General features: G+C 39.3%; 1 long non-coding RNA gene across 1 annotated transcript; it reads right to left on the reverse strand.

Moving 5' to 3' along the window:
* Positions 1 to 22,555: 22,555 nt before the first annotated feature.
* LOC147406063 (uncharacterized) lies at positions 22,556 to 24,301 on the reverse strand. The gene is made up of 2 exons (XR_015176269.1): positions 23,089 to 24,301; positions 22,556 to 22,792 (listed from the first exon to the last, which is right to left on the reverse strand). It is a non-coding gene; the product is annotated as an uncharacterized LOC147406063 (long non-coding RNA).
* Positions 24,302 to 24,317: the final 16 nt, after the last annotated feature.

A 24,317-nucleotide genomic window follows, 5' to 3' on the forward strand; every position in this document is an offset into this window, starting at 1 on the left:
TTCCCTTTCCTCATTAACCTATCCATCACCCATACCATAACCGAGGTCCATTTCCTAATCCAACCTAAGCCCAAGACAAAGTCCATCTTCTAACCCAAATACAATTCCATTCTTTTAGCCCATTATCAAAGCCCAAAGTCCATAACCCAAGTTTACTCTAAGCCCAACACCAAGCCCATTTTCGTACACCCCTTCAAAAGATGACACATTTTGATATCTCATAAGCCCCCAATACCCAATGCATCATCTAATTGGAGAGTCAACTCCCCCTTATGAAAATTCAAGAATACCCTTCCCAAAAAGATTAGTCAAACCAAAAAGATACTTTGATCTTTGGTAATAATCCATAAAGGCGAGAGAACTTCCAATCATACCCTCAAAAGGTGAGAATCTTCAAGTACATATATGGAGTTCTCCCATTTGTCCATTTCAAAAATATACTTCTACCATTGCTTTATGTGTTATTTACAAATGAACCAAGGTCTACTTTTTACCTACCACTCCACCTTTACACATGTCACTCCCTTATTCACCCTCCCAAAAGTACTTTTGTTCTCTCATCTTTATTTACCAAAAAATCAAAGATAAAGAATGCTTTTAGAGTTTCTTCACAAATGTCATCTTTACCCTCATACAAATGAAAAATTCAAAAATAAATAACCTAAACTTTATGTCCACTCTCTTTATTTTTAGTGTTGGACCACTTTATCCCCAAAAGTTCTCCAAAAACTTTATAAATACCCTAATTTTCTATGAACAACTCATGCTCTCAAGCCCCCATCTCTCAACCTAAAACTCTATCAAAATTCTTACTCATTCTCTCATCTTCTAATTTCAACTCACTCAACCCTTAATCCTCAACCATCTCACTTAACTCTCAAGTCTACCTCTCATGGTTCAAGACCACCAAGGGACAATGTGGGATTAAGATGTAGTTTATTTGTCTTTAGCTTGCATCTTCTTCTTCTAACCCTCTACTTTATTTTCTTTTTAGAAATCCCTTAGGATGTAATGCATACCCTCTCCCATCCCCGGTAGATTGGACTAAGGTTTGATCGAAATAATGGGGGTTGAAACCCTTTTTATCTTAATTTCATGCATCATATTGTACACAATGCACACACCCACCTATGCATGACAATGATGAAGAAATGTGTCACCCTCTTGATGGGGTGAAACACCAAGTTTCTAGTCATGCATACATGCATCAAGGTTGTGGCCTCAAGGGAACTCCATCATGGAATTTCTCTAAAAGCTCAAACCTACATTCATATTCATAAATTTAATGTGACTACATAGGTCATTCTTTTTCATAGAATGCCCTTAATGTCAATTTGAAATCAAATCCTTTGAAAATTGGACATCTCACTCTAATGCACACACCACCCTTGTCATGCATTCTCATGCATTTTAATATTTATTTTCTTAAATTTTTACAAAAGAAAATGGCCAAGCAAAATAACTACCTTTGGTGGAGAGGATGGGGTGCCTAACACCTTCCCCATCCTCTAACTGGATCTCCTTACTTAGATCTTAGGTAGACCATGCCCTTTCCAACAGATGAGAGTCACTACAATGCCATAGAAAAATGGTTTTCAAAAAAATCAATTCAGGTGCCTATTCACTCCCATTTCCAAAAAAGAATGGTGGCGACTCCAAACAATATAGCATTGAGGTTCATGGCGAACATTTCATGTCTACAGGCTCCGTACGAAGAAAAACAACAAGCAGAATATTCTGGTTCACGAAAAGCTACTCGAGATCCACCACAGGGGTTTGTTGCTTCGCTTTCTGTTCAACAACTGTTAGTAATGATTACTGACACCATTCGTGCTCAGTATGGGGGCATGCCACAGTCCTTATTGGTCTACTCCAAACCCTACACTCAACGCATTGAACAAATATGTCTTCCTACAGGATATCAACCATCAAAATTCCAACAGTTCGAAGGAAATGGCAATCCAAAACAGCATATTGCTCACTTCATCGAAACTTGCAACAACGCCGGTACATTCTGTGATTTCATGGTGAAACAATTCGTTCGCTCCCTCTGAGGCAATGCATTCGATTGGTACACTGACTTGGAATCCAACTCAATAAATAGTTGGGATCAACTTGAAAGAGTGTTCCTCGGTCACTTCTACAGCACTAGAAGAATAGTGAGTATGGTGGAACTCGCCGTCGTCAAACAAAGGAAGGATGAACCGGTTATCGAGTACATCAAGCAATGGAGAAATCTTTCCCTCAACTGTATGGATCGACTCTCTCAATCTTTTGCTATCGAGATGTGTGTTCAAGGGATGCACTGGCAACTCCTTTACATCTTGAAAGGAATTAAGCCATACACTTTCGAAGAGCTAGCTACTCGAGCTCATAACATGGAGCAAAGTATAACTGTGCATCAGACTCCATGACTAAGCGAATCTCGAAGGCAAGAAAAGAAGGATGGCAAGTCCTTCGAAACTAAAAAAGTCTTATCTACCATCACCAGCCAACCTGTCAAGATCACAAGTAAGAGAAGAGAAGATCAGCCAAAAACTGATTCAATACTGGAAAAAGAAAAGATTGGAAAACCCTCAAAGAACTTGAGACGAAGGAATACCTTTTTCTTGATGCTGATATTTTGGACATGTTTGAAGAGCTATTGAAATTAAAGCTCATCGAATTTCTAGTACCCAAATGACCCGAAGAAGTAGATCGCGACAATGATTCGAGGTATTGTCGTTATCATAGGGTGATTAGTCACTCGATTGAAAAATGCTTCGTCTTCAAAGAGAAAATCATGGATTTGACACGTCAAGGGAAAATTGAACTTTACTGTGTCGAAAATGTTACTACTTCCAACATGACATCTGTCTCCTTTGGATCTTTTGATCCAATATTCTTGGCAAGTCAGTATGTAACACAGATTCCATCTTCTCAAATCCCAAAAGTTCTACCTCAACTACCACAACCCATGTCCATACATTCTGAGGTTGAAAAAGCCTATCCCACGCTGGGGGCAAGGCCAAATCAAATAAAGATCATCATATTACCCACTTCAAATCAACAATCTCATCCGACTTCAAATTCAAAGTTGAGTATCTCACTTTCTACTTCAGTTGATGACGAAGGGTGGACAGTTGTTACTCATCGAAAAAGACGTCCTATATACGTGCCGATTCTGTTTACTTCAAAGCCAAAGAGAAAAAGAAGAAAGTCAAAACCAAATACAAGATCGAAGAAATGAAAGAGGACAACAAAGAATAAGGCTTTCCGAGTTTCGCCCGTAGACTCTGAAGACATCCTTCAACAACCTCCCCGTGTGTCGGTTACTCTTTTAGAATTCTTACTAAGGAAGCTCTTAAAGGAAGCCTGCACGGTTCATGTCACCAAGTGGAAGCGGAGGTGCTAGAAGATGATACCGATAGTAGATCAGAAGAACATCTTACTACTTCCAATGATGGAGATCAAAAACTTGAGAAAGACAATATCACTTCGAAAATGAAAAATTTGCAGGTTGACTTGGATTTCTCCAATGAACTCCAAAAGGTTCAGTATGCTTCAAAGCAAAGCTCAACTGAATCAAAGTAGGAAGTTCAACCCAACATTGATCCATGAGAAGATGGTCTGTGCATGGCTACAATCACCTTCACTAATGAGGATCTCTAATTGGGGTTTCGACCTCCTAATAGGCCTCTTTATGGTATAATTTATGTGAGGAAAACTAAAATTCAATCCTCCTGGATTGTGGCTCTGCGGTCAACATCATGCCAATTCGTACTATGAAACAAGTTGGCATCTCATCGAATCAACTTGCTCGTAGTAAGTTGATGATTCAAGGTTTCAACTTAGGAGGTCAAAAAGCGATCGGCATGATAAGAGTCAAGCTCTCTATTGCAGATTTGGAGTCAACAACGCTCTTTCATGTGATTGATTGTAAAACTTTATATCACTTGCTTATCGGCCGACCGTGGCTGCATGAAACTAGGGTAGTACCATCCACATTACATCAATGCTTCAAGTATTACCAAGATGGTGTGCAGAAACGTGTAATAGCCGAAGATCAACCGTTTGACAAGGCAAAAACTTATTTTACATATACGAAATTTTATTTTAAAGGTGACGTCATTCAATAAGCACTTCCAGTTTTGATACCTCCTTCTAGTAAGCAAAAACCCTACAAAGAAAATCATATTATGAATGATGCCGAGGAGATTTTTCCTGGTCCTTCGCTTCAGAAAGAACGAAGTAAGAAACAAGAACCAGAAACTCGATAGATCAAGGTGGGTAAATCAATGGTGGACGCGTCATCCACAATCGTGTTGCCAACCCCAATGCTTCGTTACATGCCGCAATCGAGACGGAAGCCAGGACAATCACTTTTCGAAGAGATTTCTTCAAAGACCAAGCCTTTCTGTCTCTAAAATTGAATTGGAGACGTTAAAAAAAGAGTTAACCTTTCCGGTTATACCTCTCCAAAAATCTTACATAGTAAGGACACCCATGGAAAATGTTGTCCCAACTGCGTCAATTGCGAAGAACCATGAAGACAACCTCACAAAAGTAGAGTCCAAAAGTTGGTTCGGTCCTAAAACTTCAAAGTTATTCAAGATTGCCGGTTATGGAAAAGGTGAACCTGTGCGATTGGGTGAACTACCACAAACTGATCAAATTCATGGTTTAACTGCAACACAAATCAAACTCGTTCAAACTGGAGAAAGAGTTTCATTCACACTAGTAGAGCTAGGGTATACGCCAGAGGCTCTGATCAAAATTTCTAAGATGAAGACGGCTTCTTCACAACATACTATAGTAGAAGTCATCGATGAGTTTGTAAAAAGTACACCAATTTCACGAACATTGATCTTTAATCGAATTGGTGACCACATCTCGACCACGTCGATATTTGATCGATTGGGTACTTTAGATGATCATCATGATATACAAATTCATGAACCTCGTGCGTCTGCTCTATTTAGACTTGGTTAGAATGTTGGAGTAAAAATACGAAGAGAATCGCGATGTCGACCTAAGCAAAGAAATAAATATGTAGAGCCTAAAGATAGTAGTGGCTTGTATAGCACTATTCCATCTCGCATGAAACGACAAGTAGCTTTAGAGTTCTCGATATCAGATGCATTGGTTGTGAAGCGATGCACCAACATCCTCACAAACCAAACGAGTAACAGCCGAGCTTTAACTATTGGAACAAACAATTCTGAAGATGTCATTTCGGTAAATCATATTACCATTGAGAAATTCCTTGAAGAAGATTCTACGTCGTCAGATGAAGAACTCAAAAATGCTCCACCTGTCTTTGAAGAAGGCGGACAAGCCACTGTCGACGACTTGAAAGAAATAAATCTTGGGACAGTTGACGAACCACGACCTACGTTCGTCAGCACTCTTCTAAACCAGCATGAAGAATCTGAGTATCTTAAGATGCTACAAGAGTACAAAGATGTATTTACTTGGACTTACAAAGAAATGCCCGGACATGACCCAAAGATCGCTGTTCATCAACTCGCAATTAAACGCGGAGTTCGCCTAATAAAACGGGCACAACGTCGTTTTCGGCTAGAGTTGATACCACAGATTGAGACAGAGGTCAACAAGTTGATAGAAGCTAGCTTCATTCGAGAAATAAAGTATCCAACCTGGATTTCCAACATAGTTCTGGTAAGAAAGAAGAATGGACAGATTCGAGTATGTGTCGATTTTCACGATTTGAATAATGCATGTCCAAAAGACGATTTTCTGCTCCTAATCATAGAACTTATGGTTGATGCGACTACGGGACATGAAGCTTTGTCTTTCATGGATAGTTCTTCTGGTTACAATCAAATTCGAATGTCGCCAAAAAACGAGGAGCTTACAGCCTTTCGTACCCCAAAAGGTATATATTGTTACAAAGTTATGCCTTTTGGACTTAAGAATACTGGTGCCACTTATCAGCGAGCTATGCAGAAAATCTTTGATGACATGCTACATGACAAAGTGGAATGTTACGTTGATGACCTAGTAGTAAAGTCTAAGAAAAGAGAAGATCACTTACAACATCTACGTGATACCTTCGATAGATTACGACGGTACCAACTCAAGATGAATCTATTAAAATGCACTTTTGGAGTTACCTCGGATAAATTTTTGGGATTCGTGGTTCGGCATCGCGGTATTGAAATCGATCGAAACAAGATTAAAGCCATTCAAAAGATGCCGGCACCAAAGAACATTCATGAACTCAAAAGTCTACAAGGTCGACTTGCTTACATTTGTAGGTTCATTTCAAACTTAGCTGGGCATTGTCATCCCCTTAGTCAATTAATGAAGAAAGATACGTCATTTGAATGGGATGAAGCTTGTGAGAATGCTCTGAAAAACATTAAGGAATATCTTCTCAAGCCTCCTGTTCTTTCTGCAACAATTCCTTGAAAAGCCACTGATTCTCTATATTAGTGTACAAGAAATGTCACTAGGAGCATTCTTGGCTCAAGAAAATGATGAAGGAAAAGAAGGTGCACTTTACTACTTGAGTCGAACTCTTGTTGGAGCAGAAGTAAATTATTCACCTATCGAGAAGACATGTTTAGCGCTCTCCGGCATTACATATTATCGCACACAATCCGACTCACTAAGCGAGCTAATCCACTCAAGTACATCATGACAAAGCCAGTCTTGTCGGGAAGACTAGCTAAATGGGCCCTTCTCTTAGCAGAATTCGAGATTATTTACATCCTTCAAAAGACTGTAAAAGGGCAAACGTTAGCCGACTTTCTTGCTGATCATCTTATTCCAGCTGAATGAAATTGTCTCACAACTTGCCTAATGAAGAAGTATTCTCTATTAATGTGTTTCCATCTTGGAGAATATTCTTTGATGGCGCAGCTAGAAGAGATGGAGAGGGGCAGGTGTAATTTCTATCACCCCACAAAATGAGGTATTGCCATTTTCATTTGCTTTGGCGAAATTATGTTCAAACAATGTTTGAGAATACCAATCTTTGATCATTGGTTTAGAACTCGGGCTAGAGATGAAGTTACACCAACTCTATGTGTATGGGGACTCACAACTTGTCATTAACCAACTCTCAACAGAGTATGACGTTCGAAAACATGAGTTACTGCCTTATCACTACTATGTTGTACAACTTGTAAGCCAATTCGAAGACGTCATCATTAGCATATATCAAGAGTTGAAAACAAGCAGGCTGACGCTTTAGCTAGTCTTACTACAAGTCTGGCTATGCTAGAAGAAGAGACAATGAATATCCCTATCTGCTATAGGTGGGTACTACCTCTTTTGATAGATGAAAATTGTGAGTCTCATGAAGCAAACACCGTCGAAATAGTCGAAGTCAAAGATTAGAGACAACCAATTATTGACTATCTACAGCATGGGAAGCTGCCAGACGATCTAAAGCACAAAATCGAATTACGTCGTAGGGCACCTCGATTTTTATATTTCATCGATAAGTTATATCGTCGTTTTTTTGATGATATCTTAATGAGATGTCGTGGAGATGATGATATCCGAGATGTTTTAAAAGAAGTACACTTTGGAGTGTGCGGTTCACATAGTCAGGGCTGAAACTCCATCATAGTCTGAAGAGGATGGGATTTTACTGGCCTACTATGGTGAAAGGTTCTTTAAATCATGCAAAAAGGTGTAAAGCTTGCCAATTTCATGGGGATTACATTCGTCAACCACCGGAGCCATTACATCTTACAATCGCATCTTGACCATTTGACGGGTGGGGATTTGATGTCGTTGGACTACTTCCAAAATCTTCAAGGCAACATCTCTATATCCTCACCGCAACAGATTACTTTTCTAAGTGGGCTGAAGCAGTTCCCCTTCAAGAGGTCAAGAAAGAAACGGTAGTCGACTTCATAAAAAATAATATCGTCTTCCATTACGGCATTCCACGATATATCATGACAGATAATGAAAAAACTTTTAGCAATAAGCTTATGGATCAATTCTGCATGAAATTTAATATTAAACAGAGATGTTCTACAATGTACAACGCTGCAGCAAATAGTCTTGCCGAAGTCTTCAACAAAACTCTTTGCAAGCTTCTTGAGAAGGTTGTCTCAAAATCGAAAAAAAATTGGCATGAACGAATTGGGGAAGCACTATGGGCATATAGAACCTCGTATCGCACCCCCACACAAGCCACGCCTTATTCATTGGTTTATGGAGTTGAAGCTGTTCTCCCTTTGGAACGTCAGATACCTTTCCTAAAGATTGCGATCCAAGAAGGTCTAACCTACGATGAGAATGCCGAGTTACGTCTGGCTGAACTTGAAGCGTTGGATGAAACGAGATTGGAAGCACAACAACAACTAGAGTGTTACCAAGCCCGCCTGTCATGTGCATTCAATAAGAAAGTTCGACCACGTTCTTTTCAAGTTGGAGATTTAGTTCTCGCTGTACAACGACCAATCATCCTCTCACACCGTTCTGGAAAGAAGTTTCATCCAAAATGGGATGGGCCTTATGTAGTGAAAGAAGTATACACTAATGGTGCATACCTTCTTGTAATACTAGAAGGATTACGTCTTGGTCTAATTAACGGCAAATTCCTCAAAAGATACTATGCTTAAAAGAATGTTTCTCCTCGGCACGAGCCTAAGCTGTTTGACAATGCTCCCCAGCACGAGCCTAAACTGTTTGACAATACTCATTATCGTACGAGTTTAAACTACATGATACTCTTGACCCGCATGAGTTAAAACTGTGAACGATAAAAAAAAAAAAAAGAATTTGAGCTCGCTAGATTGAAAGCCCGAGAGGGCTATCTAGGCAAAACTTAGAGCATTATCTATCTGAACTACGTTATGGTTTGATCCCATTTTTGGGTACGTAGGCAGCCTGTAAAGTTACTTCAAGTTCAACAATATCAACAAAAAATAATATACTCGTATAAGGAAAGAAGGGAATTTTATTAATTTCGAACGAAATAAACAATGTTATAATTTCCTAAGTCCTATACAATGAAAAAATGAATAAATAAATAAATAAAGCTTAATATAAAGAAGTAATGTTCCAAAACTTTTTCTTCAAAGACTTCTCTCTGCTTCACAAACAGCTATTTCATCATCATCAATGATTGGAGCATTAGATAGGCGAGTTCACTCCGCTTCAATAGTAAGTAGAGCCTCCTCTTCTTCCTGAACTTGAGTACTAAGAGACTCTTTAGAAGCAGCGACTTGTGATAGCATTTCTCTGATCTGAGTCAATTCGATTTCTAACTCAGCTTCTCATTAAGTTAGTTCAACTTCTTTTTCTTTAACTTCAATCAGTTGTGTACATAAACTATCCACTGATTGACGTTTTAGCTGAGCTTCCTGATCTAAGACGGATAACTGAAGATCCCTATCATCTGCTGACAAAGATGATAAAGCCTTCTCTCATCTTGAAAGATACGCCTCTACTCTAGCTATAAGTGATTCGAAGAAATTTACAAAAGGCATATGATCAGTTCTTAAAGCATCCTTGAGAGAAGAGACGATGGCAGGCATATGAAGAGATTGCCATTCTCTTAGGTTGGAAAAATCAATATTGAGCATCAACTCGACTCTAGATCGAAGGAATTCATCACGAGCTCTATGTAATGCTTGTTGAACGCATAAGTCGATGTCACTATCATGTAAGGAAGCTTGTCGAGTTTGGGTAGAAATAGTAAGCATTTCACGCGACTTCGGAGCAATCACAGATGAATCAACTAACTTATTAGAAGTAGGTAACGCCAATGCGATAAGAGTTGTATGTGTAGTTGAAGTTGATGGAGTGCCATGAGAATTTTGACGAGGACATGAAGAAACCTCGTCCCCATCACTCTTTGAAGGGTCTTCAGTATCAACCAATTTCGAAATCCCCCTACTAAGATGACTGACATTCCAAACATCTCCCATACCCGAGAAGTAAGGGAGGACTACAAAATCCTCTAAGGCGAACAAATCGACAATGGAGTGCATATCGGTTGATGATTCTGCGAGAACGATTAAATCACAAAGAATTAGGTATATATATATACATAAGAAACGTGAAATTTTCAACAAAGAAAAAGTATGTAAAATTACCTCTCCTAGGAAACACATTATTCTCAACTTCAGCTTCTTGCCTATCCAGAGTCACACTCGTATCTTTAGGCTCAGTCTGAACAACAGGCTTCAAAAAATCTATGGGACTTGATCTATGAACAACTTGTTCTATATCTACCCCAAGAATATTGGCCTGCTCCATTTGAGTAGTCGCTAGAGTTGGCAGTATTTTTTTGAAATGCAATTTCAATATAGTCTCCGCAATGACATTCTGCGTTTCATCAATTCGCGTATGTTCTATTCTTCTTTTTCGAGAAGGTTTTTGCATGGCAAGCAAACTACGACGTGTCTCACGGTCTTCAGCTCCTTTTCTTTCATCAAAATTAAAGTTCGGAATGGAGACACTATCTTCAAGAAGACGGAAATCAAGGGCATTCGAAGTGAGGCACTACGTCTTGAACCCACCAATCCCTATAACTCTTATCAAATTGCCGATTCATGTCTTGTACTTTTGGAGGAATAAAAAAGTTGACTCGACTTTTAGTCTGAGTCAAAAACAACCATAAACTGTATAACTCTATCCCATCCACGGATCTTGTGAAAAGAATTGGAGTTCCAGGGATACATTAACGAAAGCCTTGTTGACGAGCAAACCTATGAGGGCTATACATTTCCACCTCATAAACATTACCATATCGAAACATAACAAATCCAGGACGACAGCTTATCATGGAAGCTTGAACTTCAGAAGGATCATCACCATCATCAGTCCGTATCCTTCTATAACCTTTTGGTGGCCAAATCTCCTTAGGATGCCATTTAAAATCACTAGAATCCATGGTGATGATCAGATCTCTCGCATCTTTAGCACTATCTTCCCAATAAAAGTATGTGTTAGAAACACCAGCTGTGCGAACCAAATACGGAGGTCCAAAGTCAGCATCAACGCTACCAAATACTCCCCGAGGAAAATGAAGTCCAACCCACCCAAACAAGTAATGAAGGGGGCAATAACTCGTGGAAGCACCTACAACCTTCTGTGTTTTCATGCCCCAATAGGTCTGAGTTAGAACTTTGTACAAACAACATAGAAGTAGAGGTACCAAGCTGAACGTAGTACCTCGAGCCATCAATGCTGCTACCTTGAAAGTACCTGGACGAATAACATCACCATTCTCACAAGGGAAAACAAAACGACATAACCACAAGGAGAGATATGCAGCTGTCATAACTTCATCTTCAACATTCTGATTTGTAAGAAAATCGAGCCTTATAAATGGATTTTCTCCCTCTTTACGACCTCATTTTGCCAATGTAACTCGAGAGGAAAAAGGTCTTCGTAATTTTATTCTGGGATACTGACGGCCACTACGATCAAAGTAAAATGATTTTGCCCTTTCTTTGTACTCTACCATCAAACGAGGATTAGAAATTTGTTCGGCTTTGGTATACCAGAAATCAAGCTATTCACTATGGCTAACACAATCACTTCCTTTTTCAAAAATCAGTAAAGCATATGCCTTGAACAGATACTGACAAGAAAGGAGAAGCTTTGGAACACCGTTGCAACCCATGAGTTCATCGAAACTAGGCACCACTTCTTCATAATACTCACCCGTGATAGAAAGCTCAGAAATCTTTTGCATTTCCCATAAAGAAATGACAACTTCCCCACAACCCATCACAAAAGTGTTAGTCTCGGGAGATCAAAACTCACATAAAGCCCGATACATGCCGTTGGGATGATTGTACTCCTTACTAGCTACAAATATAACTTTATCAAGGAAAGTTGTCGACTTTTTGCTCTATAGTTTATGGCTCACATCCAAACTCCAGTCCTAAAAACTACTGAGATATCGAATGTCACCTCGAGGTTCAATATCTGAACCCCATCGAGTAGAACGTTGCATGATTTTCTGTGCCAAAATAGCCTGTGGACAATTACGAGCTTGGTCATGATGTGGAGGATGACATAAAGATGGCTGACGCTCTGTATCAATCTCATCTCCAGTTAGTAAGTCAGTTGTTGGAGGATATTTACTTAAATCTGTCATATCAAGTGATGTGTCCCTTTCTGTATCCTACGCCTTCAAAGGACCGGTTATCGGTGTGTGCACAACAAGCTTCAGCTCTACAGATGAAATGTTTCCTCCTCTTAAATGACCAATATCATAACATGGGGAAAATAAAGTCATTTTCCCTTTTGAGAAGGATCTGCAGGATTATCTACCCAACCTTCACGCGGTAAGTTCTGTTTAGAACGGTTTTTATTCCTTGAACATTTCGAAAGAATGTCTCTAGCCATCTCTGTGAAAAAAAAAGAAATCAAATATACTTATTCAAAAAATAAATAAATAAATAAATAACAATGTCTCATTAAGTACTAGGGTCACATTGATTAGAGATATAAATAAAAAAAATCATCATACTCAATAATGATCTAGCGCTAGAGTTTGGCCACCTGACTGTATAAATAATTCGTCGCATGGTTCTTTTATCCAGTTAACGTTTGTCAGCCAATTGACGTTGTGTACTCTTAAGCACTACTGATAAACAATTGCTTTAGAGATTGGCCAACTAGCTGGACAAATAGTTTGTCGCATGATTTTTTCTAGTCAGTTGACGTTGTGATGCTGCTAGTCAGTTGACGTTGTCCACTCCTAAGCACTACTGATAAACAATTACTTTAGAGATTGGCCAACTAGCTAGACAAATAGTTCATCGCATGGTTTCTTTTTAACCAGTTGACGTTTGTCAGCAAGTTGACATTGTGATGCTGCTAACCAGTTGACGTTTGTCAATCGTTTTCCACTCCTAAGCACTACTGATAAACAGTTGATTTAGAAGTTGGCGAACTAGCTGGACAAATACATTGTCGCATGGTTCTTCTGCACATACAAATTTTGCATCCTGTAATTCTTTTAGCCAGTTGACATTTTTCAGCCAGTTAACATCATCCACTCCTAAGCGTTACTAATAAACAGTTACTTTAGAGGTTAGCCAACTAGCTGGATAAATAGTTCGTCGCATGGATCTTCTACGTGCATACAGCTTGCGTACAGCAATTCTTTTAGCCAGTTGATGTCATCTACTCCTAAGCATTATTGATAAACAGTTTCTTTAGAGGTTAGTCAACTAACTGGACAAATAGTTCGTCACATGGATTTTCTATGTGTATAAATCTTGCATCCTGTGATTCTATTAGCCAGTTGACGTTTGTCAATCAGTTGACATTGTCCACTCTTAAGCATTACTGATAAACAGTTGCTTTAAAGATTGGCCAACTATCTGGATAAATTGTTTGTCGCATGGTGCTTCTGCATATACAAATCTTTCGCCATTTGATTCTTCTAGCCAGTTGACGTTTGTCAGTCAGTTGACGATGTCCACTCCTAAACACTACAGATGAACAGCTGCTTTAGAGATTGGCCAAGTGGCTGGACAAATAGTTCGTCGCATGATTATTTTACGTGTACATCTTTTCATCACGCAACACTTTCGACAATTTAACATTATCCACCGTTAAAAAGACTAACAGATAAATGCTCAAGAAATTGGTTAACAAGGGTTATAAGTTCTCGATTTGTAATTCTTTCTAGAGTTCATAAAAAAAAGGATATGCGAAAAGGATAAAGTTTAGGAAATACAGGGGAGAAATGGCTAAAGTCCATACCTTCCTGTGGTTTCGAAGCTGTAGTCGAGCTGTAATCGACCCAAAAGAATCAGATCTTTATATCAATATTATTATCATGGATCTGTAAGAAAAAGAGAAGTTCCAATGAAATTCATTCTCAAGTTCTGAATCATAAAAAAACAATACCCAATAAGGAAAAGAAACCAAGTATGGCAAAATAATCAAAATTGGAGTCAATTCAAGAAGGTTATGCCCAAGAACTCTATTCATATTGTTCAACAAATCTTTGTAAAAGAAAAAGGTTTTGTTATGCTTTGGCAGAAGTTATTACGTCATGGGTGGTCAGGCAATGTTTTCATTTAAAAAAAATTAAAGGAAGAGGCCAAGAAAACACCTTTAAAATCAAGTTTCTTGTCAAATTAATCAATATTATTTGACTTGAATTGATCAATCAGTAAAATAATATTCTTTTCCCTCTATTATGATGATTCAGACAATGAATCAAACTCATCGAGTGAAATCGTCTCGACCCATTTTTCACCAAATGGCGGATAAGGGTCTGATTGGTAAATTGTGGATTTTTAAGGAATAAGGAGTCGCCACCTAGTTTAGGTTTAGGAATCATAAATAACTCCACATGAATATGGGTCGGTTCACAGATCAGAGACTTGGGTAAGGGGTCAGATTACGGGTTTCGGAAGGTGTTAGGAATCGAACCCGCCCGATCGAGATGATCGGCCTCTACTGCGATCTAAACTATCCTACGATCAACGGGTAGAGACTAAAGTCAAGATTATGGTCCAATCATCATCACTATCATCATCAAATTATATCGAATGTGCAAAACGAATCTCAAAACCAATATTCCCCAAATATCACATGATTCTCGAATTCTACACAAAATGAAAATATTTGAAAAAGCCTAAATTCTAGATCATGCTTCAAAGCTCACGTGGCAAGATATTTCACTCACAAATCCGCATGTACAAAGATTTTCCAAATCAAGTAAAATAGGAATTTGTGAAAGTTTTCTAAGTTGGAAAATCATCAATATGGAACTTCTAAATTGGCACTTTATGAGATTTCTAATTCGAAAAATTATTCAAATCAGAAAATCATGAATTTAATGAATTTTTAAATTAGAAATTGACAAATATGAATTTTTCAAAGTAAGAAATTATGATTAGAAAATTTCTCAAATTAGAAAATGACAAAATTCCAAAATTAGAATGTTCCAAAAGTGAATCTTACAAAAAATGGGAATTGTGAACATGAAAATTTTCAAATTACGAACACGTTGTTAATCAACAAGTCGGCTCCTCAATAATCAAAATATTAGGGACATGGGGCACATTAGTGAATCAACCGCTCACACATATACACAAATTTTCGTTTTTTAAAAAAAGAGGACACGTGGAAAATGTTAATAAATTGATTGGTAAATTAATTCCCATATACATAGAAGTCAGTGAGTTGACTCATGCTCATTTTGTTAAAAAAAGATTTAAAATTTCCATGTAAAAAAAATCAGTGGATCGACTCACGTGCTAATTTGGAAAAAGAAAATCATTTTTTTTTATGTTGGCAAATTCTGTGAATTAACTCAACCAAACACTTTGGAATTAATCAAATGTAATACCATTGCATATCAAATTCAAGATCGGTCCGACAATATTAAGAATCAATGAGTCGACCCAATAATATAAAAAACCAATGAGCCACTCACTAACTTGGTATATGAGGGTTAATTCGATTAATCTATTAACACCAAAAATCAGCATATTAATCCACTAATATCAAATATCACAATTCACAGCACGTACACAAAAATTCGCAAATCAATTCAGATGCATAAAAAAAACTTTAGAAATACAAAATAAATGAAAGGGCTTACCTTCACCGAAAAACTTTGGATGCTTGGATCCCTTAAAAAAGCCTTGAAATAACGTGAGACACCAACGAACGCAAGGAGAGGATGAGATGGTGGCCGTTGTGAAACAATCAATAAGAGAAAAGCAAACGGTTGAAGAAGATGAAAACGTAATGAGTCTGCTATGAGGGTTGAGGAGTGTTAGGGGCTAGTTTCAATGGAGGTCTGACGAGTATTCTGGGTTGCAAAACGTAGGGAATGAGAGGTGGATGAATAGCGAAGGTCTGAGATGGTCTCTGTAATGGCCACATCATCTGTCACCTAGAGTTAGGTGTAAGCTCGCCCCGGAGGTACCTGGGAGCACCCATGTAATATCATGTAAGGCTCGTTATGAAGCCATGTCAGCCCCCGTACCAAGGCATATCTGTTAGCTTAGGGTACATGTCAGCCCCGTGCCAGGGCACACTTGTTAGCTTAGTGGCATTTACGTAATAAGGGAGTATGACCGGCCTCCACTTTTGATGTTTCCTTCTGGAAACCTGGGAAAGACTTAGCATACACTTGATAGGAAGGGTGTCAGTGCTATCCCAATCCCTGGCCTACACCCACGTTGTTGAAGCCCAGCTCCGTGGAAGTCCCGCGTGTCATAGGATCATCATTTACTTGTAACACATCTATTACTTTTGTAACGCGTTGCACCGTGTAATTCAATATTATATCAACAAAGTTGCCTCCGGGCTTTGCCTCGTTTACTTGTTTGTCAGTTACGTGTGTGTGGTGTACAATCATTTTACAGGCTTGCAAGTGGATTTGACCCCCTTGCGCCGCACGACCTCGCTTCGAAAGAATAGGGCCGTGACAGTTGGTATCAGAGCTACAGTTGTTTGAGCACAGTTGGTATTCCCCCTAGCTATTCTCCCAAGATTCCATTTAGTTCACGCGAACGATGGCAAGAGGAACTGCTAGTACCGCAGATCAACCCGCTCCCAACACACCAGCACCACATACAAACAAGGAACGCATTGAGGTATTGGAGGAGAAGATAGCCATGCTCTCCGGTATAGTTGATGGTATTGCGCAAATAGATGATCACCAGAACACGATGGAGGAAAGAACCGAGACATTCAGAGCCAGAATGACTGACCTCGAGAAAGATACCCGAGGATCCATAGCCACGTTACAGGAACAGATTACGGAGCTCACTACTAAGGTAGGCCTCCTGGTAAGAGCCGTTGGTAACGAGCGGCCTACTGGTAGTAATGCTTCTCCCTCGCGCTTGCGAGTCCCCGAGCCACACGCCTTCAGTGGTGCCCGCGATGCGAAAGAGCTCGAGAATTTCCTGTTTAATATGGAACAGTACTTCCGTGCAGCTCGTCCGGATTCAGAAGAGGTAAAAGTAACAACTGCTTCTATGTATCTTGCAGGTGACGCTAAGCTATGGTGGCGAACGAAGTACACCGAGATGGAAAGTGGCCAATGTTCCATCGATACATGGGAGGACCTCAAGAAAGAATTGAAGCACCAGTTCTTACCAGAGAACGTGGAGTTCATTGCCCGCAGAAAGTTGAGGCAACTCCAACATACAGATACAGTTCACGAGTACGTCAAGCAATTTTTCGCCTTGATGCTTGATATCCGTGACATGTCAGAGAAAGACAAGTTGTTCTCATTCCAAGAAGGACTCAAGCCTTGGGTTTAGACAGAACTCCAACGGCAACGTATGGAAGATCTCGCGTCTACAATTGAAGCAGCCGAGCGGTTGACTGATTATACTCCCGCGGGAGGGAGCCAACAGTATGTACATCCTCAATCGAAGGGTTACTACCAGCAACCTGAGTACACAAAATAGTCTTCGAATGGCAAGAATGGAGGACACAGAAAGAGTTCCAGTCCGGGATCCTCACAGAACTCTTCTCATTCACAGAGCAGAAGTACCTCGCCAGTCAAGCGTCGTCACAAGCATGGATGTGTTTTGTGTAGTGGGCCTCACAAGACGTTTAAGTGCCCACAGCGAGCCAAATTGACTGCACTTTTAGCTTCCCAGAGTGACCCTAGTCACGAGAGTACGAGTGGGCGAGATTATGAAGATTCTCCTCACATGGGAGCCTTGCATCTTTTGAATGCAATGAAGTAGACATCTGAGACTCAGAATAGCCAGAAACGGAAGGGTCTTATGTATGTCGATATTGAAGTTGGTGGGAAGACCACCCAGGCAATGGTTGATACAGGAGCTACTCACAGCTTTATTACCCCTGTAGAGGCAAAGCGTCTCAATATCAGGCTCGATAAGGGTTCAAGCCGTATGAAAGCTGTAAACTCCCAAGCCACTCCTATCCAAGGTTCGGCCAAGTCAGTGTCCGTCAAGATAGGTACATGGAAGGGTAAGCTTGATTTACTCGCAGTTCCGCTCGATGAGTTCAGAGTTGTCATTGGGATGGATTTCATGCGACAGAACAGGGTTATACCGATGCCATTCGCCAACACCTTGGGCATGCTAGGTGAATGTCCAAGCTTTGTTCCCATCTCCATAGGCAAGGAAGAGGGAAATTTGATTTCAACCATTCAGGTGAAGAAAGGGTTGAAAAAAGGTAAGCAACCGTACATTGCTTCCTTGAGAGTTGAAGCCGGAGAACAAGACCATAGTTCAACTCCCACACAAGTTACACAGGTTTTAGCAGAAATCGATGACGAGATAGCGAATTTGCTTCCGAAGACACTACAACCACGTAGGTCGAATGATCATCAGAATGAATTGCTACCTGTTGCCACACCTCTTATAGAGAGGCCTTATAGGATGAATCTTCCAAGACCAGTTGAGTTGAGCAAGCAACATAAGTATGGGTCTTCGCGACGTTGTATCGATTATCGAGTAGTGAAGAAGATCACCATCAAGAACAAGTATCCTATCCAGCAGAGTGCCGACTTGTTTGATAAGCTTGGGACAACCAAGTGTTTTTCAGAGTTAGGTCAGAGATCAGGTTACTGTAAGATTCAAGTTGCAGAAGAAGCCCCTCAGCCACTTAGTTAGAGTGTCAGCAAGAATTGGGATGTACCTCAGAGTGTTGTCAGCGTCAGAGATTCAAGAGTCACAGGGAAGTTATGGAACGGACCATGCAGATTACTTAGATTCCAGCTTAATTTTCCGAGCAGTGTACATCGTCAATCAGTTTGGCCAACGGAGAGATTCAGTTCTGCGTTGGAGTATTTTAGGCATCTTGTCAATGCCGATTATCAAAATTGGGCGAATTTGTTCAAGTCAACCTATCAGAAGAACTCTTCCTCCAACAAGAGTGCTTTGAACTTATATCAGGCCAACAGTATTTAACTTCTCACACTATTATTTTAGGTTACAGGAGACACAGTCCAAGGAAGTACAAGTTTGCTAAACTCTGGTTACCGTACAGGTTACACAGCATCTACTCTGTCATCTATGCAAGAAGTCTCGAGCCGTACCAAGCAGATCCAGGAGATCCCGCGCGCAGCATTCTAACACGTACATATTCTCATTCAGCTTTTCAGCCAGAGCGTGTTGTCGACAAAGTTCTCGAAGACGTCATTTCAGCAGTAGTTCCATCCAGCAACAGTAGCAACAGCACGTGGAGTACTTTCGTCACACAAGACATGCCAGAATTTGAAGCTACACAAGAGAGTGCAAAGAACCTACAACCTTTCAAGCAACCGATTGAAGAGTTTGCCAGGTCAATGCGACGAGGACGTCTGCAGAATAGGTGGGGGAGTCTGTAACGGTCACATCATTTGTCACCTAAAGTTAGGTGTAAGCTCGCCCCGGAGCTACCCGGGAGCACCCATGTAATATCGCTATGAAGCCATGTCAACCCCCGTACCAGGGCATATCTGTTAGCTTAGGGTACATGTCAGCCCCGTGCCAAGGCACACTTGTTAGCTTAGTGGCATTTACGTAATAAGGGAATATGACCGACCTCCACTTTTGATGTTTCCTTCTGGAAACCTGGGAAAGACTTAGCATACACTTGATAGGAAGGGTGTCAGTGCTATCCCAATCCCTGGCCTACACCCACGTTGTTGAAGCCCTTGAAGCCCAGCTCCGTGGAAGTCCCGCGTGTCATAGGATCATCATTTACTTGTAACGCAGCTATTGCTTTTGTAACGCGTTCCACCGTGTAATTCAATATTATATCAACAAAGTTGCCTCCGGGCTTTGCCTCGTGTTGCCTCGTTTACTTGTTTGTTAGCTACGTGTGTGTGGTGTACGATCATTTTACAGGCTTGCAAGTGGATTTGACCCCCTTGCGCCGCACGACCTCGCTTCGAAAGAATAGGGCCGTGACAGTAATGGTGGAACCCAAGTGTGGAGGAGATGGAATGAAGGTGGGACTGCTGTTAGGACGTATTGGTAGAGGAGGGATGTCTGTGATGACTACTTTGGGTGTTGAACAAAGAAGAACAGAATGTTATAGGTGCTGAACCGAGGAAGAAGAGAGAATGGTTTAGTGTGATGGTGGGACTGCTGGTTTCGGGCTGAAATGAGACTATTCGTGGACTGTTTTAATGGCCAAGATAAGGGCTGTTTGTGGATTGTTTTAATGGCCAAAATAGGGGCTGGTTTTGGGACTGGTTTTAGACTGAAATGGAGCTATAATGGTGTTGTTTTTGGGTTAATGTTGGGGCTGCTAATGGAGGTGATAATGGGGCTGTTTTGAACGGTGATTGGGGTTGTTGGAGAAAGTGATAATGGGGCTGTTCTATAGGCTGAAAAACCAAGGGAATGGGGAGGCTAAAAATGTGATAATGGGGCTATTTTGAAGGGTGATTGGGGCTATTGGAGAAGGTGATAATGGGGTTGTTCTACAGGCTGAAAAACCAAGGGATGGGGGGGCTGAAAACATGATAAAGGAAGGCTGTTAATGAGGCTGTAATGGAAGGTGTTGAGACAATGGTTGGAGAGGAAGGATGATTGAAAGAGGGTGATGAGGGTAGCAGTGGGCTTTTTTTTTTTCTTTTTTTTCTTCTTCCTCCTGGTTCCTTTCTTCTTCGTTTTTTATTGTTATCCAAGAGGACGTGAGGAGAGAAGTAGGAGATGGGGGCAGTTGCAGAGCTTGAGAGTGAGTAGAGGGGGAGAGAGAGAGTTGGGAAGAGAGGGGCTGAGATTCAGAGCTCTCGTAGAGGAGAAGGTTTCCTCTTATAATGATTTTTTTTCTATTTTCGTTTCTCTTCTATCTTTCTTTTTTCTTTGCTTTCCTTTTATGTTTCTCACGTTTCCCTTAGAAGAATAGGGGGTATTGATCTCATACTACCCACCTTAGTAGTCCCTCAATGATGGGTTTGTGATTGGTCGGTTATTTTTATTTTTATTTTCTTTCAATTTTTAATGTGATCTGATTTCGAATGGTTGATTAATGTTATTTTTATTTTATTTATTTTTTATTATTTTTTATCTTGAATGATTGGTTTTAATTTTATTTTTATCCCAAATGGTTGATTTAATTTTATCTTTAATCTTGATTTTTTGGTCTTGATTGGTCGATTGAGTTTAATTTAAGCTTGAATTTTGATTTTTTAATTCGTTGATTGGCTTTAGTTGGGTTTTGATAGATTTTTAATTTGGATTGGTTAATTGGTCTTTAATTTGATTTTAAAATTTATTTTTTATTTAATTTTGAATTTTAATTTGAATTTTAAGTTGATCTTAAATTTTAAGTTGTCGATTAAATTCTAATTTTAGTTTAATGGTTATTTTCAATTTGAAATTTTTTATTTGATCGTAAATTTTAATTGATTTTAATTTTAAATTTTAAGTTAATTTTTATTATTCTAGGTTTTTATTGAAATCTTTTTAATTCTTTAATTGTGTTTTCCTAAGCATCATGGTTTTTAAGAGTCAGACATCGAGGGGAGTTACGGACATTTTGCAATTTTTCATAAATTTCTTCGATTTCATCGATTTGAGTCTCGTTAGACTCAAAATCATGTTTTGAATGCAATGGAGGTACTTTTGAGATTTTTTGAGGGTCTGAAATTCATGAGGGGTATTTTCGTCATTTTATCAATTTTTGTCTATTTTGGTGAATTTTGGTGTGAAGTTTTTTTCAGTCGTAACATGATTATTTCTAAGTCTCGAGGTCATGTTTTCTTAGCATATCTAAGTTATCCAAATGTGTAGCGAACCTAAGCGTATATGCTTGCTAAGTTGCGTGTATAGTGTAGCAATCCTAAGCGTACATAATTCTATGTTGCGTGGCAATGAGAAATAATAGAATAAAATCAGAAGACAGGGGGAATTGGAAGGAGGTTTCTCACAAGCTTTCGAGTTATTTGCGCTCATCATTAGGAATCCACAGCAACCGGGTGACGGATCGCCAAGTAAGATGGATGCAAAAATGGGGTGTCTACATCGAGTCTTTTTTTTTAAAAAAAAAAAAAAAAGAGCCACTCCCTCCAAAACCATCATAGATCTTTTGAATTACTGAAGAAACCGGATGAGTCGGTAAATAGTTCAAATGTCTCGGCTCCAAAAGGGCCAAAGATATTAAACTCTATCGGTAATTATTTTTTTCAGAATGGCAATTCTCGCTGGTTCTCACTTTCAAACGGACATCCCAAATTGAACTGGTTCATCCAAGATGGATAATTCATCAAAGGGGTTAGGCAAATCAGATTGGCCTTTGCAATGGTTGATAGAGATGATGATAACAATGATCATGAAAGTGCAGAAAAGTCTAAATAATTAAGGAATCTATACTTGATTCAGCAATGTTATTTCTTCTCCATTAATTCAGTTGGCAAATCTATCCCAGTCTCAAAGAGGGTCCAAAAGAGACTTTATTTTGTTGATAGATATGAACCTTTGGTTTGCTATGAAAAAAATTGGTCTGTTAATAAAATCTCTAACAAAACCAGTCGATCCAAAGGGTTGGTAAATCTTTGTTCCTTAACATCCACCAATGAAGGAATGAAAGTGAAAAGGAAATCAAGAAAATTACGTCGCAAAGTCAAATCTCTAATGTTTCAATCTATCTCATGAATAACCGTGGTTTCTTTGGATTTATGGTAACCAAATTTTTTTTCTGAAATTCAAAAGTTTACATATCCATACATTCATCTATGGTGTCAGCTTCAGATTTCAGAGTAGAAGAACTCAAATCAAAATAGATTGTCTTTATTACAGGTAAAAAAAAAGACGAACCAATGCTGAAATCACAAAATTCGAGAGAGAGGCTATTGAAGTTTCGTATGAAATTGGAGAGGGACCTTGTAGCTGCTATGACCAATTTGAAGGTTCTGTTTCAGAAATCAAAGAATTCAATATCAGTAGTCTTTAATCCCTAATGTGGAGGTCGCAGCCCCCGTTTTGAAATTTATTCTAGAAAAAAAAAAAGGGAGAACCCAGTCTCAATCCTTTCTTCTTCATAGATGGAATGTCGTCGTCAATTTATGATCCACAGATGTTTCACCCAATTCAGATCAGATTCAAACGAACCCAGATGATTCGTTTGTGGGTAGAGGTCGCAACCCCTGTTTGTCAACTAAAAAAAAAAAAAAATTTAAGAAGAAGAAGGAGAAGGAAGAGAGGTTACCTATAAGCATGTAGCGCTCAAGAATCGAACTTGTTGCTGTAAATCCCTTCAAGAATCAATATTCCAAGTCGCTGCAAATCTCTTCAAGAATCACTAATCGCCGGTAGTAGACGTGTGTTCTACTTATAGGAGAAGAACCCTTCTTGAAATCAGCAAATCTCGTTGGATCTGTTTGTAGAAGAAAGAGTTCCTCTTGAACATGGCAGTGAGGGCAGATACGTGAAGAAGAAGTGAAGAAAAAAAAGTTGAGAGGGAGTAGACGACCGAGGTTCACTGAAGTCGACGGTTTGATCGATTTGAAATCTACAAAGTTCTTCTTCCAGGGCTGAAATCTTCCATGGCTGAGAACGAAGAGAACGCTGAAGTCTGAGAATGAGGAGAACAAGGAGAAGGAGATTTGGGGTTTTAGTTTGGATACAACTTATATCGGCACCCCAACTTTTTACTTCTTAAACTCCAACTTTACATTGACACCCCAAATATTAATTGTTAAGCCTCAAAGGACTTACAAAAAGCCATAAAAAATATATATATGATAAATAGAAAAAATGGGAGACATCAATCCTTCAACCCAATGGTTGTCATTTTCTTCACAAACCCCTTAATTTCATCGTCCAAAACTCTATCTTCAAAACCCATGAGTAGCCACTGTAGCTTCTTGAGAAAGAAAATTTTGGATTCCACTCTATAAACCCACTATCAACATCACCGTTACTATTCTTATCAAGGTATAAATCCCAATCTAATTTGGCACAAAATCTTCGAATGTTGAAGGGGGTAATGCACCGTGTGAAACTTGAAGCCTGTGTGTACTTTTGAACCTTTGCTGAAAGTTTTCTTGATGAAGTTAAAAGGCTGGGAGATGAGAATAAAAGGGTGTGATCATGTGCTTTTCATTCATACTCAACTTTAAGTTTAGTTATATGAGAACAAAAGACGTGATCCTATGCTTTTCATACATACTTGACTTTAAGTTTAGTTAGATGAGAACAAAGGGACATGATCCTATACAACATACACCGTGGCTTAACCAAACAGAAGTTGTTATAATGAGATTCTGTTAAAAAGAAAAGTTGCTCATTTAAGTACATGAGCTTGTTCCCATGCTTCTCATACACACCAAAGATGGTGTTCACACCTAAATCAATTCATTTGAATTTTTGTTTTTCAAGGGTTGATCTCATACGTCTCAATACACATGAAAGTGTTGCTAGTCAAAGGAAAAGAGG

This window comes from Akebia trifoliata, chromosome 3 (assembly GCF_017979445.1).
Source record: "Akebia trifoliata isolate Shusen 1 chromosome 3, ASM1797944v1, whole genome shotgun sequence".
Lineage (NCBI taxonomy): Eukaryota > Viridiplantae > Streptophyta > Magnoliopsida > Ranunculales > Lardizabalaceae > Akebia > Akebia trifoliata.